Genomic DNA, 17,633 nt, shown 5'->3' with positions numbered 1-17,633 from the left:
TAAGTCAAAGCACCTTTTTCCATCGCCTTTTGAGTGAGGTGATGCTGGCTGAAGACGAAGTTCTTGGTGGAGGAGGAGGTGGCGGAGGTTGAAGACAGCATACGTATGCCAGCATACATACGTACGTGTACATGTACATAACATTATAGAATTTAATTTAATTTTTTTAAACTTTCTATTTTATCTATTTCGTTACGAGGGGATTTTGTCGTACCACGGGCAGAAATATTGCTTTTAAGTGCATTTGTAACTTGAATTTTTCATTAAATGGGGTCTTCGTAAGCCGGGGTTCCACTGTACTTCTATTTTAGACAGATTTAAGACAGAAAAGGTCACCAACATGTAGCCACACATCTGAAAGCATATTGATTTGCTCTCCTGATATTTAGACTGTAGTATTGATATTTTAACCTAACCCTATATCAAGACAGATAATAAGAGGTGTAGCTATATCTGACCCTTTGATCTGCATCTTCTTATTCTCTGATAACAGCACAATAACATTAATAATAGCTTCATGACTAATATAGTTGGTTCTTCTATTTGTCAAATATTACCAAGCAATAAAAGTTTCAGTCTTATTGAGACCATGCCAACTATTCCTTAACTACCAACATTTCATCTGAATTTATAACTAAATTCATAGCAGGAGTTTCTTTCAATTATATAGTAACCTTTATATGCTACTATACAGAGTCCGAAATTGGTAAATGCATACGTTACAATCAAGAAGTTAAGAGTTACAGCCCAGATGTCCAAGTTTTCCATCTAGCACTTGAATATAGCACCTTTTGGAGACTCATTTCCTCCCATATTTCCTTGATTCCTCCAGCAAATTATAGTAGGAGAAAAGTGCAAGTGCAGGAGGAGAGGAAACATAGAGGAAGCCACAATTCTTTGGGGACCCTAGCCAAGCTGGAGGCACCCCTGCTGGTAAGTGAACCCAAGAAGTTTCTGTGGTGGTGGGCGACTTTGTCTTTCTGCCTTGTATAGTTGAACATAAAGCTCGCTGTCAGCCACCCACTTGTGTTTCATTCTAGGGCTAGTCTCTAAAGGGTAAGTAGGGAACTTTGCCATTTCAATAATAGCTGCATTGGCAAAGCTTACAGCTGCAGGCTGTAGCCTTTACATGGATGTGGAGCAACCTTGCAGACAGTGTGGTAGTTCACCAGTGATTTTATATTCAGCTGCGTGTGTTTTGTCCTCCAACATTCTGATACAACTCATGGTAAAGACGTACCACGTTACAACATCCCAAATGTTTCCCTCAGAGATTTAATTTGATGGACTGACCAGCACCACCAGTGAGAGTCTGACTGGCATACGCTGTTGAAGAGTGGATTAAAATGAACCATTATCCTAACAGCCCATTAGGCCTCCTCCTCTGGGTTTCTGCATCCTTACATCAGAGAAGGATTTGCCAGGTGATTAAAGTGAGAAAAAAAACTGAGGGTGTTCATAAGAAGAGAGAATTAACAACTGATCTTACTCCCACAGACCGCACTGACAACAGAGTGAGGGAAACTCCAGAATGACTGGTAGACAGAGAGTGGGTGATATGGAGGACGTTGTATTTTGTGTTATCAGGACATACGCTATATGGCAAAAAACTACTAAGGTGCCTAAACAGTATACCTAGAGGAGCTGCTCAGCCAGCTGTGTGCCATGACGCTCCATGTTGATGTTAATGCCAGGGGGGGTTTGCAATGCTGCAGTTATACTTCCACTATGTAAGAGAATGGCCTGAAAAGGCAAAACAAGAGCCAGTGTAAGATTATATTCAACTGAAAAGCTACTCTAGTACAGTATAGATAAAGTTGATACGGTATCTGAAACAAGCCAAAATGATCTCCGTAAAGTCACTAACAGGCCACAAAGAACCATTAAGGGGTATGGTTAGGTTTAATTTGCATAATTTGTAGGACTAACTGACTCTTACACCTAACTATGAATATCTCTTGACCAATTTTTTGAATTGCTTTTTCTTACTGTGATAGAACACCACCATCCGTGACTCATTTACTTGTGAATAATCACCTCATGGGCTAATGTTTTCCCTAATAGTGGGCTCACTGGCCTGGCTGTTGTTGTGTCAATTCTCAGTTTCACTCAGCTGCTTTTCAAAGATGGATGTCATGCTGCACTTCTACTCCTAACATCTTCCACTGCTGCTGCTGATGGCAATCCTTATTTAGCCCTTGAGATCTCCTGTGACCTGGAGGATCGCTCTAACCGGAACTTATTCTCTTGCCATGCTGAGCTCAACAAGGACCCACAGACTGCTGCTTGCTAACTGCAGTGCAAAAAGGCATCAACATATTATTATTTATTTATCTTAAATAGTTAGAAAGGAGATTTTGAATGGTTTTATTAAATATGTGAATGAAGCTGCGCATACACACAGCAGCAGTGAAAGGGAAGGTTTTCAAGAAGGTAGTGAGACCTGCTATGATGTGTGGTTTAGAGAAAGAGGCACAGAAAAAAAGACAGGAGGATAAGCTGGAGGTGACAGAATGGACTGAGAGGAACAAGTCGGGTTGATTAGAAAGGCAAAGCTGAGATGGTTTGGACATGTGCAGAGGAGAGAGAGTGGATATACAAAACATCCATGGTTGTCTGATGTGTGATTGGAGGACACAAATGGGACCCTATGTTTGGGTGACAAAATTGAATGTGAATTGAACATTTCATGCTTCAGCTGGAGTGCTGCTCAGTTTCACATCTCTTTCAGTCGGGGTCTTAGAGGAGCATCAGTGTACGGCAGCTTAGGGAAGATTCAGCTTTAGATTGAACTTTTCAACCCTGGCCACAGCCTCTATAGACAAATCACTCATTTCTTAAGCTATGTGACTCATTATGATGCAAATCTTATTACAAACGATTCACATCCTTTCGATTGCAATATAGGGCATTATTCCTACGGGAATCTGAAAAATGATAAAAATCGTATCAGATTCTGGACAACTGTATGGCATATGCTGGTTCAAAGCTGTGGGACTCATTTAACATGTGTCAGGGTGTCCTGAAGATAAAGCTCTGTTGCTCTGCCAGCAGCTCTATCCCTTGGCGACATCACAGCCCTTTAATGGGGGCCTGGTGTAGGCCTTGAGCTGGTGTGCCAGCGCACTGCTGCTGCTGCCAGGGTGAGCAATCATCTCCTTTGTCAGCATCTTGCAGCTGCATCAGCAATGCAGAGAAATGACGCTGCACAGTGAAACGTAGACCACAGCGTAATACAGACAGCACATGGATCAGGGGGCTCTATATAGTGGTGGAAACTGGCTACAATAAAAACCTCCATCCATGGAGGAGTTTGTCACAGTTGCTAAGACAAAGGTAAAGGCTAAGAAACAAAAGCTTCCACACAGAAACATTCATTTGTCCACTGCAATCTGACAGAAAATCTGTGGGCACAAAGCAAAACCATAAAGTTTGCATTTAAAATTCATAGAAACCATAAAACATAATTGCTTCTCTGCTATGCAGATTTCAACATGTGGCACAGTGAGGCTTTGTTGAGACAGAATCCAGCCTTTGTCTTACACGTGACATTAGACGTAGCAGGGAAAATTCACAGCAACTTAATAATGCATGAAAACTTTCAGTGCCGTTAGCGTGTGTACAGAAAGCACTTTTGTTTTAGTCAAAACACAAACACTCGTTATCAGTCTCCCGCCACCACCATAAACATATCATTAATAAATAATAAAGCACAGCGAGATGTATCACGCGCCTCAATCGTTGCTTCGGCGGGGAAGATCAACGCCCACATGATTGCTACTTGTGACTGGCAGAGAAAGAGCTTGGAGATGTTCATGCTAACGCTCTCTGTGGAGAAGCACCGTCCTTGTGAATTTACAGCAAGCCATTCCTTGACCCAATCCAATGAATGCATTCACTACACATAATCAGCCTGACACATTGGATCATTTAGGCAGCCGCTGTGACGAAATATCTGCATACATGATGCTGACTACATCAAGACTCTCTGCTTTGCTTAATGTCTAACACAATTCCTGCAAGAAAGATGCCCATGTGCCCCTGAACCAGTAAAAACATATGCTGGGAAAGTTGATGGGCAGCTGATGGTTTTTCCACCAATCACAGCTCACCTGTCAGGCGCACTGGCTGAACAGGGCTCTAACATCTAGCTTTTTTCTTGCAGTCAGTATTATAGCAGTAAAAACCAGTATAAGAGGAAAGAGAGAAAAAAAGAGGCTGTGACGTGGAAAATACTGTACAAAAGTGACGGCGGTGTTGCAGCGCTCGGTTGTGTAGCACGTATGTTTATGACTAAAAATAGATACGTGCAGACTATAAAAAATATTGAGAAGCACATATGCAAATAAAAACAGATTCAAATCAAGTCACACACCCAGCAACAGTGTGTAGTTTATATGCTAGCTCTGCAGCCCTTTCTTCTCTGTCTGTCTTATTGTAGAGCTGACAGCAGCAGCACTAGCTGCTGTAATCAAATCCAGTCCTTCGTAGGTGAAAAGCCAACAAGAGTCATATGAAACATCGTACTCAACAAGCTTAAGCATGAAGTAAAGCGATCCTCTCACAATCAGCACAGCTGACTTAAGAACAAGCTGTCAGCATGCAGACACCTGCTAGCTTAGTTTGACATGCGTTTACACAAAACTCTGCATTTAATCATGAGTTGTTATTAATCTGGCTCTCTTCCATCACCACCAAGTGGTGCAGCAGATAGCTGTCCCTCCCTGAGCGTGCTGCTGCTGGAGGTTTCTTTCTGTCAAAAGGGAGTTTTTCCTTCCCACTTTCACCAAGTGCTTTCTCATAGGGGGTCGTTGGATTGTTGGGGTTTTCTCTGTATTATTGTACGGTCTTTACCTTACAATATCAAGCACCTCGAGATGGCTTTTGTTGTAATTTGGTGCTATACAAATAAATAAAATAATGTTCAAACTTTTGTGCAGGATGACAGCAACCATCCCAACTGATGGGTGGCATAGCATTTACTCCACTAAACCTAATAACTACAGCTGATACATTATTACAGATAGAGTTTCTCTGCAGTATATGGTCTGCAGTAATGAGCTTTATTTTGTCTGACTCTTTGCTTGTTTCTCGATATGCCAGTTAAAATATGTGTGGGGCCTGTAAAACTCTGCAGACTAGTGGTGGTAAAATGATGAACACCGCACAACCTGTTAAGCGTTTGAGCAAATCTGGAATTTTATTACATAAGAAATATGCTGAATATATGCAGTTTTCCCATGTATGTAACTGTCCCTTGGTTACTGCAAAACTACACACACAGAAAAACTAATAGGTGTGATATTTTATAAAACATACAATTAATAGACTGTATGTTTTTGTATTTTTGTGGCTTGGAAAGCTGGTTGATATGTGGGTTGGTGCTGGCTAATTAGCTAATATTAGACAAATTCTGTTTAATGACAGAAACAGCCCGCACTGCTTATAATTAAGTTTCTCCACTGATGTCAGAGGAAATGATGACATGTCTTAAATACAACTTTGGCTCTCTGACAAATAATTTCTGAGAAAATGAGCAAGCAAGCAAACAAATTCCAATACAAATGTTAAGATCCAAAAATATAAACATGCCACATCTAATAATACGTTAAACCCAATATTATAGCTTGAATTGGTTACTTGAGTTCTCTCTACCTTCTTTTTGTGCACAAACTGTTTCTGCACGTCTTTTTACTGGCTTAAAACGGACTTTTATGTAACGACTGATCTGCACACGCTGATGCTGACACTAATATTTCTTCCATGTTTTTTTGTTATTTCTTGAAACCAAGAACTCTTTATAAACATAAGTTATATGTCAGATATGAGATTAGCCACCATAAAATTGGCATGACAAACAGATAAATCTTGGCTGCTGACATCTATAATAATTTTATACGTAGTCAGCATCGACTGACTTTTTCCAACAAAACACTTGAAAATAGTTACACAGTTACAAAGTCTGAGGGTAACTCAGTCAATTGTATCTCTGCGTAACTGCTGAGAGGCTAGTGTATGGCTGAAGCCTGGTAAAGGAACCTATCTCTGTCTTTCCTCTGCTCCAGCTCCACTGTAAAAACTCTGGACTGGGGAGATGGCTGGCAGAATTAAAAGATTTCTGCTCGATTTATTCAGCGGTGAGGTTTTTAAATATAGACCGAGGAGCTCCAGTGCACTGCTGAACTCATGAATAAAGGCTAAATGGACTTGAGAGCTAAATGGAATTGGAGAGATTAAAAAAAAAAAAAAAGGGTGGGGGGGATTAAAAATGGAAAATGTTGAGCAGGATATGAGAGGCAGCCATGCTTGCTCAAATTCTCATGCTTTGCCTGCACTCCAGATGTAAACGAGCGAGTGTGAGGTTTTTTTTCAGAGGAAATGAAGCCACATTCAAGCACCACTGACTGACTTTGTGCATTTTAAGTACGCTGTGAGCAAACACAAAGAGTGTGGCAGGTTGAAGTGGACTGTCATGATGAAATCGGCGTGATAGGATCCCTGTATTCCGCAGGTCCTTGAAGCAAGACAAATAACTCCCACTAATTGAATTCCTTTGAAGAAACACCCCAAAGATGGACATCTCCACGGGCCCTGCTTTGACAAGCTTTTTCATGCCAGTGTATCGCTTTCACACATCGTTTCCTCCCTTGACATCGCTACGACGATGACCTGGTGGCAATATGTTTGGCTCGTAAACATGCCTAATTCTTTAATGAAGCTGATGGACTGGGGAGACAAAAAAAGCAGCAGAATAGCCTCTGTTTTTAATTAGCTGAGAAAGAAATGTAGCTGTAGTGATGGATCATGTGGGACATCCTAGAGGGAGCGCAGGCATTCAGAGGCCATCGTGTGATCTACAGCTCAGCTCCCATGTGTCAGCATGTGTCCCCACTGGCTCAGTCAGAGCCTGCATTCATACACGGATCAACATTTACTCATGCGTGACAATAATTTCAGCCTGCAAGCACGTCACAACCCAACCACCAGAGCAAAGAAATAAATAAGAAACTAAGAGAAAAGAGACACATTTCATTGGTGTGAGGTTGAGCACAGATGAACGGCTGTCTAAAATTGTGTGAGCCTGAACAATCTGACCTCCATGTGATGACACAAAGTCCTGCAGTGGTTTGCCACTCAGCTGTGCTGCTACATCTGTTAATGGAGGGCAAAATATTTCCTTAAGTATGGAAGCATTTAGCTGTCCTACCACGAGTTTCTCCTCTGTCAACATGTTAAAAAAATTATTTAACCTAATCTTGTTTCATCCATAAATAAGTTGGATTGTTGCATCCCAAATTCAAAACTCTACTGTCTTGAACAGCAGCAGTGGAAGTGGGCCTGGAGGGTCACTATAACCAGAATCTCCAGCAGGTGGAAAACTGGTTAATGTGTCACTTGACTGAACCAGAGCAAGTATTAGCACTGCCAGCTGAACTTTAAGTCCATCTGTGGGACGCAAGACACTCACCCCAACCGGTCGCAGCAGATGGCCGCCCCTCCCTGAGCCTGGTTCTGCCAGAGGTTTCTTCCTGTTAAAAAGGAGTTTTTCCTTCCCACTGTCGCCAAAGTGCTTGCTCATAGGGAGTCATATGATTGTTTTTCTCTGTATCTGTTATTATAGAGTATACTATACAATATAAAGAGCCTTGAGGCGACTTTTGTTTTGATTTGGCGCTATATAAATAAAATTGAATTGAATTGAATTGAACTGAATTGAAGAAGCAACTTTTTTCTTTTTTACTAAATAAATATTATCTGCAGGTCCATCCTGCAGAATTTAGCTACTAAGGGTAAAAGTCTTCCAGAATGTCTATTTTCTGTCAGAAAAGTGTATAATTGTGCAGTAAGAGATTAAAGATTACATAAGATTGCACAAAGATGAGGATTAGCATTAGCCTTGATGCTGTCAGCTCCCCAAATCTGTTCAAAATGGATCTAGCCAAATACACTGGGCACAGACAGGAACCAAAAGGATAAGAGGGAATGATGACACTCGAACACCCTCCTCGAACGGGAACACTAAGCAGAATGAGAGTGCATCATTACTGCACCATACATGAAACAAGCAGCATAAATAAAGTCACATAAGTGAATGACAGTCACACTGACTGATCAGGGGACATTCAATCTGGTCCTATGTGGGTCAAATCCCAGGCTAATTTCATACTATCAGGTTCATCTGCAATGATAGAGCAACTTACCATACAATACTCTTATGATACATTCATCAGAATTACTATGGTATCATGATTCAGTGATTCAGCGATTCTGCTGTCCTTAGATATAATGAGAAGAGGCCAGTTCTGACTGACCAGCCTCATACCAATCTAGTCCTTATTCCAAGACCAATCCTAGGATAATCCTCTTTCTAACTCTGATAACTATCATAATGCATAAAATAAACGTCATCTTTTATACAGTATGATATGAAAACAGTGACTGAGTCCATTAAATCTTTGGGAAAGTGTTTACTTAAGTATATCGAACTCCACACAAGTTAAACAGAAAGGAGTCTCCCCCCACATGTTGTAAAAAATATGGGTTTAAGAACTTTTACTTTGGTTTCACTTTTTAGACCCTGAAGAAAATGAACAAAACTGATCAATAAATATTTGTGTTTTGTCTCCTGGTGTGTCTGTGGATATGCTTCAAGTGTGAAATGAGATCTTAAATTCATAGGTGTGTTTGATTCAGACCACCACAGGAGCAGTCCAATTAGGCTCTATAGCTGTCTCACAGTTAATTAACCCTCCAGCAATTAAGCTAAATCAAGAGCCTAAAATTACCAACTGGGATCAGTTGTGTATATAGGAGTACCTACAGTACGCGGGTCCTACAGTACTTTGATTCCTTCAGAACAGATATTCTTAAATGCTATAATGTAGTTAATTATGAATCTCAGTCATTTTTATGCCAAAAAGGCCAAGCCTGCATTATACTCTGCTGTGGATATGGACAGCTGGAGACCCCATGGCCGGGTAGTCATTCCTGTTATACTTCTTTACTCAGCCCCACCCTGGGCTGCACGCATCCTTGTTGCATTGTAATCTAAGTTCCCCACGGAATTCCACTTCCGAGCGGTCACCTTTACTGTCTGTTGATGAAATTTATGTCACGCGGATCCCAGCACACTTGCAGATGGAGAAAGTATAATGTGCACATTAGGGTTAGGCTGCTACAGCAGTGAATGCTTCTTGCTTCTCGCAGGCTGTTCAGTTCAACCGTAGTTCAGTGCAAAACTTTACAATGAAGAGCTGCAAAAATTGAAGCCTGTACTTTCACTCAGTTTCTGTAAGCACACAAAATCAGTGTCCAAAATATTTCCTAAAATTGAAAAACTTCTAGATTATCATGAAATTTTCTATGAATTTTTGATTGGAAGATGTCACACTGTGACCATTCTGTGCATTAATGTAGGTTAGTGACCACCATTAAACAGACAAATAGTCACTTGCAGCACGTTCATCAAACATTAAGCTTCTGATAAAAACTCCACCAGCTTTTCACGACACTGTCATCTGATCACAATCATGCATCACCACAGCATAAATACAGAAACATCAACACTATTGGGCCATGTTGCAACCCTAAGTGTGTGTCGCTTCACTGAGCCGGGTTTTCACCCAAACAGCCTCTGAGAGGTTTGCTGGACAGGAATTTGGTGCATGCATAAGCAAGTGTTGAATAAACTGCATTTTTCAGACATAGTTTGGAGAGTTGCTCAGTCTTTTTGCACAACCCACTGTCATTGTTGTACTTTTTTTTTTTTTTTGCAATTTTTACACACTTTGCACTTTGTGTAGTCCTGTGTTGACTGTCTGTTAGATGTAGAACCATGGTCTCGGAGACATGCTGTCTTGTTTCACTGTGTACTGTACCACTGCACATAGGTGAAATGACAATAAAGCTACTTGACTTGACTTGATATGAAAACATACTAATATTATGGATTATTTAATGTAGACTGATGGGACAAACAATATGAATTGCTTGAATTGCCGAAGAAGCAGCCAAATACAGTGCAAAGACGACAACAGGGCTTTACCCTTTTTTTCATTTAACAAAATGTGGGTGTGTCTCCTTTTGCACACATCGCTGTCCGCCGCAGACAGATTCGACTTCTGTGTGAAATTCTGCACTAGTTTGGATTTAATCTTCAATGTTTGGAAGCTTGAGGTGAAAGCACTAGTCTATGACTGCAGTCATCCACAGTTTATTATTGGCAAAATTCACTGCAAACACTCATCTTCTCCTGTTTTCCTGACCTGATCACCTCTGTGTGATAACCTGCCTGATCAGATCTCCTGGCAAAACAAGCTCTTTAAAGCTGCCTCACTAAACATGAGTGACTTCCATCAGGGACGCTGTGTATGTCTCATCTGATTCAGATAAGACAGAGTATTAAAAAAAGCAGCCCTGAACTCAGCGACGAGTCAGATGGCAACATCTGCAATCTAGAACTTTATTACAAAGACAGGCATGTTAAAGAAATTATTAATTTAAAATTGGTAAAAATCTAATATTTATGCTGATTTACAGTAATGATTTAGATCAGCAAAAAAACCTGAAAGCACTCTGGTTCCAACGCTCTGTTTCCAAGACTATTAGCTGTGAGCGGATATCTGATATCATCCTGGAGATACGTCTGTCCTCAGATGCATATACTGTGCCTTTACACAGTGCACCTGCAGAACCTAAACTCAGCAGACCACATCCCAGCTTCTTCCTCCTACTGCAAAAATCTTGCACTCAGTGCAGGCGGAGGAGCTGCACACCAGCTGCTGGCATGCTCAAAACCCGAGGAAGCTTCCTTTCTGAAAACAGGCCATAATAGTACTTCTAAAAAACGAAATAAAAACGCACATTACAAGGCCCTCTAGTTTCTGCACTTTCCCTTCAAGTGCCACCAAAAACACATTGATTACAACTCTGTAAATAAAGGGTCATTCATTAAGAATTGTTAATGACACATATATATACTGCACCCATTTTGCAATCAAAACACAGGGAACGTATGGCCGCTGTTCAAAACTATGCAGTTTTATGGTCTGAAGTCAATAGATTGTAGGGATGCCCATCATTGTTTTAAACGGAAACAGAGGTGATGAGTGTTTAACCCCAATTACTGAAGTAAAGGAAGGAGAAATCAGCCTTAATGCAAACAACATCATCGGCACAGAGCATTAAAATCCACAGGTACACGTGAAAGTAGTCACCGATGGAAAGTAGGAAAAAAAGACTTTCCAACCAATCGCTGAAAGAGACAGAGATTGCTTGGATCGGCATTAACAAGAAGCCAATACACTTGAACAGCTGCATGGCACTGCGTGCACGAATGCAGCCCGGTCCTCAAAGTAAACAGAGCAACCAGGCTTCTCCCTGAAGCACACACAGGAAAAGCATGGCAGAAAACAGAGCCACTGAATCATGTGAGGTTATGTCCTTCATCTGACTTCACTGAGCATCAATGGAGAGGAGAGGCTGCTGCTGCTGCTGAGGATGAGAGAAGGGGGGGGGTGAATGGTAAACAAGCGAGCTGGAGTGGATCAAAAACGAATGCGTCAAGATGCTTTGAAGCCCCCTGCATGTCAGAGGCTCGGTTTCCATCGGTGACGGTGGATAACCTACTTGTTTAATTAGCTTCGGGTGCTGTTTCTTCATCCCACTTGTACATACTGGATGTGTGTATATTTATTCCACCATATATAAACCGGTTATCACATTCAAACAGCCTTAGCCTTTCCATACAAACTGAGCGGCGTAGCTAGCTATCGGGCTAAGCACGTTTACGTTCAAAAACGTCAATAATAATATCACCTGGGGAAAAGCAAAAAAAAAAGCAAAAAGCAAAAAATCAAAGTAATTCAATCGGTTTGGGAGGCAGGAGCGAGAATGATAAGCGAAACGAAAAAACGGTGTCACTTACCAGTTCAGAGACGTCTAATAGTCCGCAGCGCTATATTCCATGGTCGTTATAATAAAATAATATGACAGTAATAAAAGACTGCGCTGCTATGGTGGCCCTGCTGTCGCCGTCCTGCTCGCCGTAGCCGTTCAGTGTGATGGCGTTGGCTCTGCAGGGCCACAATGAAACGGGTGATGCCTTCACGAACCGTCGGATATTGTCGGCACAGACCATTTAGGGGGAGAAGACTACATGGATCATTTGTATGGTAGAAGGGGAAAAAAAGAAAGAAAGAAACTCCGTGACATTCTAAATTATCTTCTGTTTAGTGCTACACTCAGAAGACGTAAGACATAAAAAGTTACGGTGATAATATGTTTAATGTGTTTGCAAATTCATTCATGTTGTTTCTGGAGTGGTAAATGACCGATGGTTATTTTTCAAAGAAAAAAAAACACTGACTAAACGCTGGTCTAATTTTTAAGCTTGTCACGTTTGTTTAGTTCTTGTTTAATACCTTGGTGTTCTTATTGTGGCGTTTGAATAATCGATAGTTAAAAATCCGTATTTTTTCAGAAGCTACGAAGGGCACATAACGAACCCGGCGGTTTGACTGATAGGACGTCCTTCCAATCCGAGAAAAGGAAAGGTTTTGGAGGCGGAACAGGGAACTGTCCGTATATAGATTTCTTCGACGAGTATTTCATCGTGACACATTTCGAGAAAAATTTTGTTCACACCAAAGTTATTGAATTACAGTCTTTTATTAGCCTGTTAAAGCTAAATAAGGCAAATAAATAAAATACATTTGGGAATAGTTAGAGACAGTGAAATAATGTGGGGCTTTTGTTGTTAAAATTTTAAATAAAAATCGATTTTTATATCATAAAGTGCAAGGTGAATGACCTGCCATGAAGTGTTTGACTTGACAAAAGAAGAGAAACAGCTGTTTGAGATGCTGTGGAGGTTTGTTTGTTTTGTTATATTGTTGAGGCGCCATCTTTTGTCTGCACACGGAGCAGCACTTTTTTATTACGGTTTTTACTATTTTTCCTTTAGTTGCTTCTGCTTTTAAAAACAAAATAATATAAATATTTTCTCAAATGTAACAGTAGAAATATCTTCCATGGGTATAGTGACATTAAAAACAGTTATTCAGTTGTATTTACTTATATTTTTACTATATTAGTATGAAAAGCTAATTATATTAGTTCTTTATTCTGCGTAATATCCTTATCCTTATTTATCATTAACCTGTATGCTATAATGTAGCTCACTGGGCTGACTTACTGGAACAACAAATGAAATTGCCCCACTGCCATCCATGCTTCTTTGAAAAATGTTGAAAGGGTAGCTCAGATACTCAAGGAAAACTTCCCAACAAACTTAAAAAAAAAAAAACAGACAAAAATAAAATCACTTGCTTTGCAAGTCCTTATTTAAATCCCTATTCATCTCATACTGGTGCAGTCCTTTGGGCTTCCATACTTACAAACATAAATCTGTGCCAGAGATCGCCATGAGTCAGTGATGTTATACATAGCTAGTTTTTAAAAACGCCTAATTTTTTGTCAGGTGGTAGAATCCTTCCAAGTTTTACTACTTATTCTATGCCAAACCTCCTCTAGTGCTTATCAGAAGAGAAAGGAGTCTCCTCAAAGAGGCCATTTCAATTTTTTTTCCTGCTGAGCACCGTGGCCTCACAGATGCAGCTTGTCCCTGCTGCTTTGCACCTAGGTACAAACAGCCCCAGTCGTAGTTTCAGATGGAGGTCAGCGCTAAACAAAGCCAGCAGGGACACATCATCTGCAAAAAGCAAAGATGAGACCATGAGGCCACCAAACCAGAAACCTTCTACTTGCTTTGCATGGGAAATCTGTTATGAAAAGAACGGTGACAAAGAGCAAGCCCTGGCATAGTCCAGTGGCAGCTAGGAACGTGTGTGGTTTATTGCCAGAAATCTAGATTATGCTCTTGATATGAATATATAGGGACCAAATTGCCTATAACAACAACCCTGATAATGCACAATCATAGAGCACCCCTCTTCCAGACTGCACCAAGGGATACATAGCATATCTAGACTAGTGACATACCTTTAGATGTCCTCAAGAGGATCAAGAAATAGTTAAGTGTTCCACAACCAGGATGTAAACTGCACTTAAAATACATTCTGTAGACCTTTCTACAAACAGGATGGATAAAAATGGGAATGCAGTGACACAGGCTAACTGTGGAATCAGGACAGTGTTCTAGTCGTCCTCTATACTCTTTGCTAATTTAGGTTTCTGCTTTCCAGTTGATGTCTGATGTCTTAAGGCTGATGTGTCAGTGATGACAGCCACTCTACCCTCTGCCAGCTCCTTTCAACTTATATCCTACAGCTGTTCATGTTTGGCAGGATGGAGTAACACACTGAGCATTACTTACATGCTTCTATGTAAGCAGTCCTGACATCCCATACATCAAGTAACCTTTGTCTGTCTGCTCGTCACCTATCTTAGCAAGGGGACTAGAGTAAATGGCATGTTGAGTTCAGCGGTCTCATTTTTGGGGTCTTGGTAACATCATAAAAGCATGTCATTTCACAATTGTTTATGACTGCATAACAATGTCACTAGTTCAGATAATAAACCACACCTAACATATTTGTGACACTACACTGACTGTACATGATGTACAGTCACCAAAATCCAGTATAGTCGGGTCATATTACAACAACTTTATCTGTCAATACCTTAGCATTTTTTCATGAAATTATAATGCTCCAGCTGCATCAGTTCATGCTAATATACACAAGTGTAGTATTGTAGACATTAGTACATACCAGTCACCCCTAGTTCACCCCTTCCCAGCATCATTGCAGATTAACCATGGCTAGATTCATGCATCATAAATAAGTTACAGCTAGCTGGTTAGGCTTGGCCTGCTTGTTTGTTGATATATCATTAATTGGGTGTTGTCATGACCCAAACACTCCTGGAACCCTCATCTGCTCTGTCCTTATCTTTTACAAAGGCCCAGAAACATTAATGCTTTACTTATGGAATAGAGCATTTATGTGTCTAATAGAAACTCAGTAGTTATGGAATACTACTGGGGAAAAGATGAGGAGTTCTGCTACACTGGCACAGCTGCAGGCCTCACTATCTCAGCACTGGCACGGGATCCTGGTATAGACAATGGAGTGCTTCACGAGCTATAGCACGGAGGATGCTTTTGTGTTTTCTCTCTTACTGAATAGATGTCTTCTAGCCTTTAAAAATAAAGTAGAAAACAACTTTTCCTACAACTTCTGCAACATCACTCATTGTGGATATGAAGCTCACCAAACACACTGCAACTCTCCCATGAAAAGAACATTTAATAATTTTAGATCAATTCAATTTCAATTCAACTTTATGCATATAGTGCCAAATCAATACAACAGTTGCCTAAAGATGTTTTATATTGAAAGGTAAAGACCCTACAATAATACAGAGAAAACTCTAGCAATCAGATGACCCCCTATGAGCAAGTTTTTTGGTGATAGTGGGAAGGAAAATCACCCTGCTGAACCGGACTCAGGGAGAGGCAGCCATCTGCCTAACTGGCTGAGGGTGAGGGGCGAAAGACAGGAAAAAGACATCTTGAGGACGAGTGAGAGAGGGAGATTAATAATAACTAATGTTTAAATGCAGAGTGATGTATGAACACATAGTAAAAAAAAAGGTGAGCGGAGAATAAATAGCTAACATACTGAGGGTTGTGCACACGCTAAACTTAATTGTTCATAACTATCAGTTAGTTCTGCACAGACTAAAGACAGCTGAGGTATCACACAGTTTGAGCTTTACTCTTAAATAATTTGTTACACATGAGGCTGCTTTATCAGAGTGGTCAGAATATTTTTTAATTATAAAAGTGTTTTCTGTACTAAAGACAAAAATAGATTTCTTTTTCTGTATACTATGTTAGAATCTGCAATAGTGACTATGGTATTATTATTATTGTACACTTGTGTGCACAAGTGTGCAAATTTGGAAAGATGGAGGGCTCATCCCATGTTCGCTGAGTTTTTAGGCCAGGGATAATGTAACTATAACATCACTTACTGGGCCATTAGTGGAACACTTTATGTAACAGACTCATTTAATTCTTCTCCTACAAGGATAGATACAGTTAATTGAACCTGTAGCTGTATCTTAGAAGGTAGAGCAGGTAAGCTGCTAATCAGAGGGTTGGTCCAGGACACGCTGGAGAGATTATATCTCTTGGCTGGAATGGGAACGCCTAGGAGTTCCCCCAGACAAGCTGGAGGAGGTGGCTGGGGAGAGGGGGGTCTGGGCTTCTCTCACACACAAAAAGCCTTAAGTAATTATTTAAAAAATTATTTATTGGTTTCAACCAATATTCTTCTTTAATATTGATGTATGTAATGTAAAAGAAACATCAGCTTAATTGACAGCATCACTGCGCCCCCTGGTGGTAGGTAAACTACAAGGCTTCTACTGTCAAATAGTTTTATTTTACTTCTTAATTACTTATTTGACTTCACAGCTCGTTGCCATGGTCTAAACCCCAGCTATTGGGTTTTGATTTGGGTTTAGTTGATTATTTTTCTTATTTCTAGATTTTCACTTATTCCTTTTTAAAAATTAATATAATATTAATACAATGATATATTTTTAATTAGTTGCCAGGGGTAGAGTGTGTGCTACAATACAAATACAACAATTTCAGAAGGAACGTGTTTCACAGTCTCAATACTGGTTGTGTTGAAAAGACTTTTTTTGTGTTTCTGGACTGAGTCTTTATTTGTTGTAGTAAGCATTCTCTGTTGTTGGGAACTCTTAGTTAAGTTATTAAAGGTGTGTTTAGTCCTTAGCTCTTGTTACTTCTGTTATCTGGCCTCTTAATGACTCTAGCCTATCCTACCAGCCACACAGCTGCACCTTTATTTTAGTTTGATCTAGTTTTTATTTTTATTTTAGTCATTTTCCATTTTTTCTAATTTCCAATGGAAAAGGTGGCCTCTTTAAACAAGAAGTCAAATCTTTCTCCAAATAATAAAAAAAGGCCTAAAAACACTCTTATTTTCTGGATGTTCTTTATAGATCTCTATTTATGTCTACTTCATAGAGGGTTTTCACAGCAGATATTTGAAATTGTATAAAATACACATGATGCATGAATGAACCCAATGTTCCTCCAAGTAATAGCATGAAAGAAGCAGAAGAAAATATTGATAAATTTTAAAGTCTTAGTCTCCCTTATTATCCCTTACCTTCAAAATAAATGCAGTGCAATGCAATTAACTAGAATCATTAGTACATTAGTGCTAGTAATTAACTAGGATCTTAAGTGTCTGTGGCTCTTCTTATGTCCCTGCCTTTATAAACCACCATGCTCACTCAAAACTTAACCCTAAGAAGGATAAGTAGACTTTGGCAATGAATGAAAATGTATATTATGTAAATATTGATAACTGGTTTATTGTTTCTTATTCAAGAGTAGTCACTGAACCTGTTTGATAGGTTTCTACGTGAGCATATTTTTTGGCAAAAAGTGTTGTTGTTGTTGTTGTTTTCAATCTTAATCATCCTTTGATGGCAGCATGTCTTCCAGTAACACTTTGAAAGTCTTATGTGTCAAACCATTAGCCAAAGGTTAATTTCTAACCTTTTCTGATAGTTCTCCTACATGATTTGTTCCATTTATTACTAATGACTGATGAGCTTTCACAGAA

At 39.9% G+C, this 17,633-nt stretch overlaps 1 protein-coding gene across 3 annotated transcripts in view; it reads right to left on the bottom strand.

Annotated features, from left to right (window-relative positions):
* Positions 1–12,083, bottom strand: part of fynb (FYN proto-oncogene, Src family tyrosine kinase b) — a 79,007-nt gene extending 66,924 nt beyond the window's left edge. For all 3 annotated transcript variants that reach the window (XM_025898807.1, XM_005457926.4, XM_003452986.5), the window contains exon 1: positions 11,927–12,083. The gene's annotated coding sequence lies outside the window, so the exon portion shown is untranslated. The remainder of the gene's footprint in view (positions 1–11,926) is intronic.
* Positions 12,084–17,633: the final 5,550 nt, after the last annotated feature.

Source organism: Oreochromis niloticus, linkage group LG15 (genome assembly GCF_001858045.2).
Source record: "Oreochromis niloticus isolate F11D_XX linkage group LG15, O_niloticus_UMD_NMBU, whole genome shotgun sequence".
In the NCBI taxonomy this organism is placed as follows: Eukaryota; Metazoa; Chordata; class Actinopteri; order Cichliformes; family Cichlidae; genus Oreochromis; species Oreochromis niloticus.
Note: the sequence above shows the minus strand (reverse complement) of the source record. Positions and strands in the feature narration are given on the sequence as shown.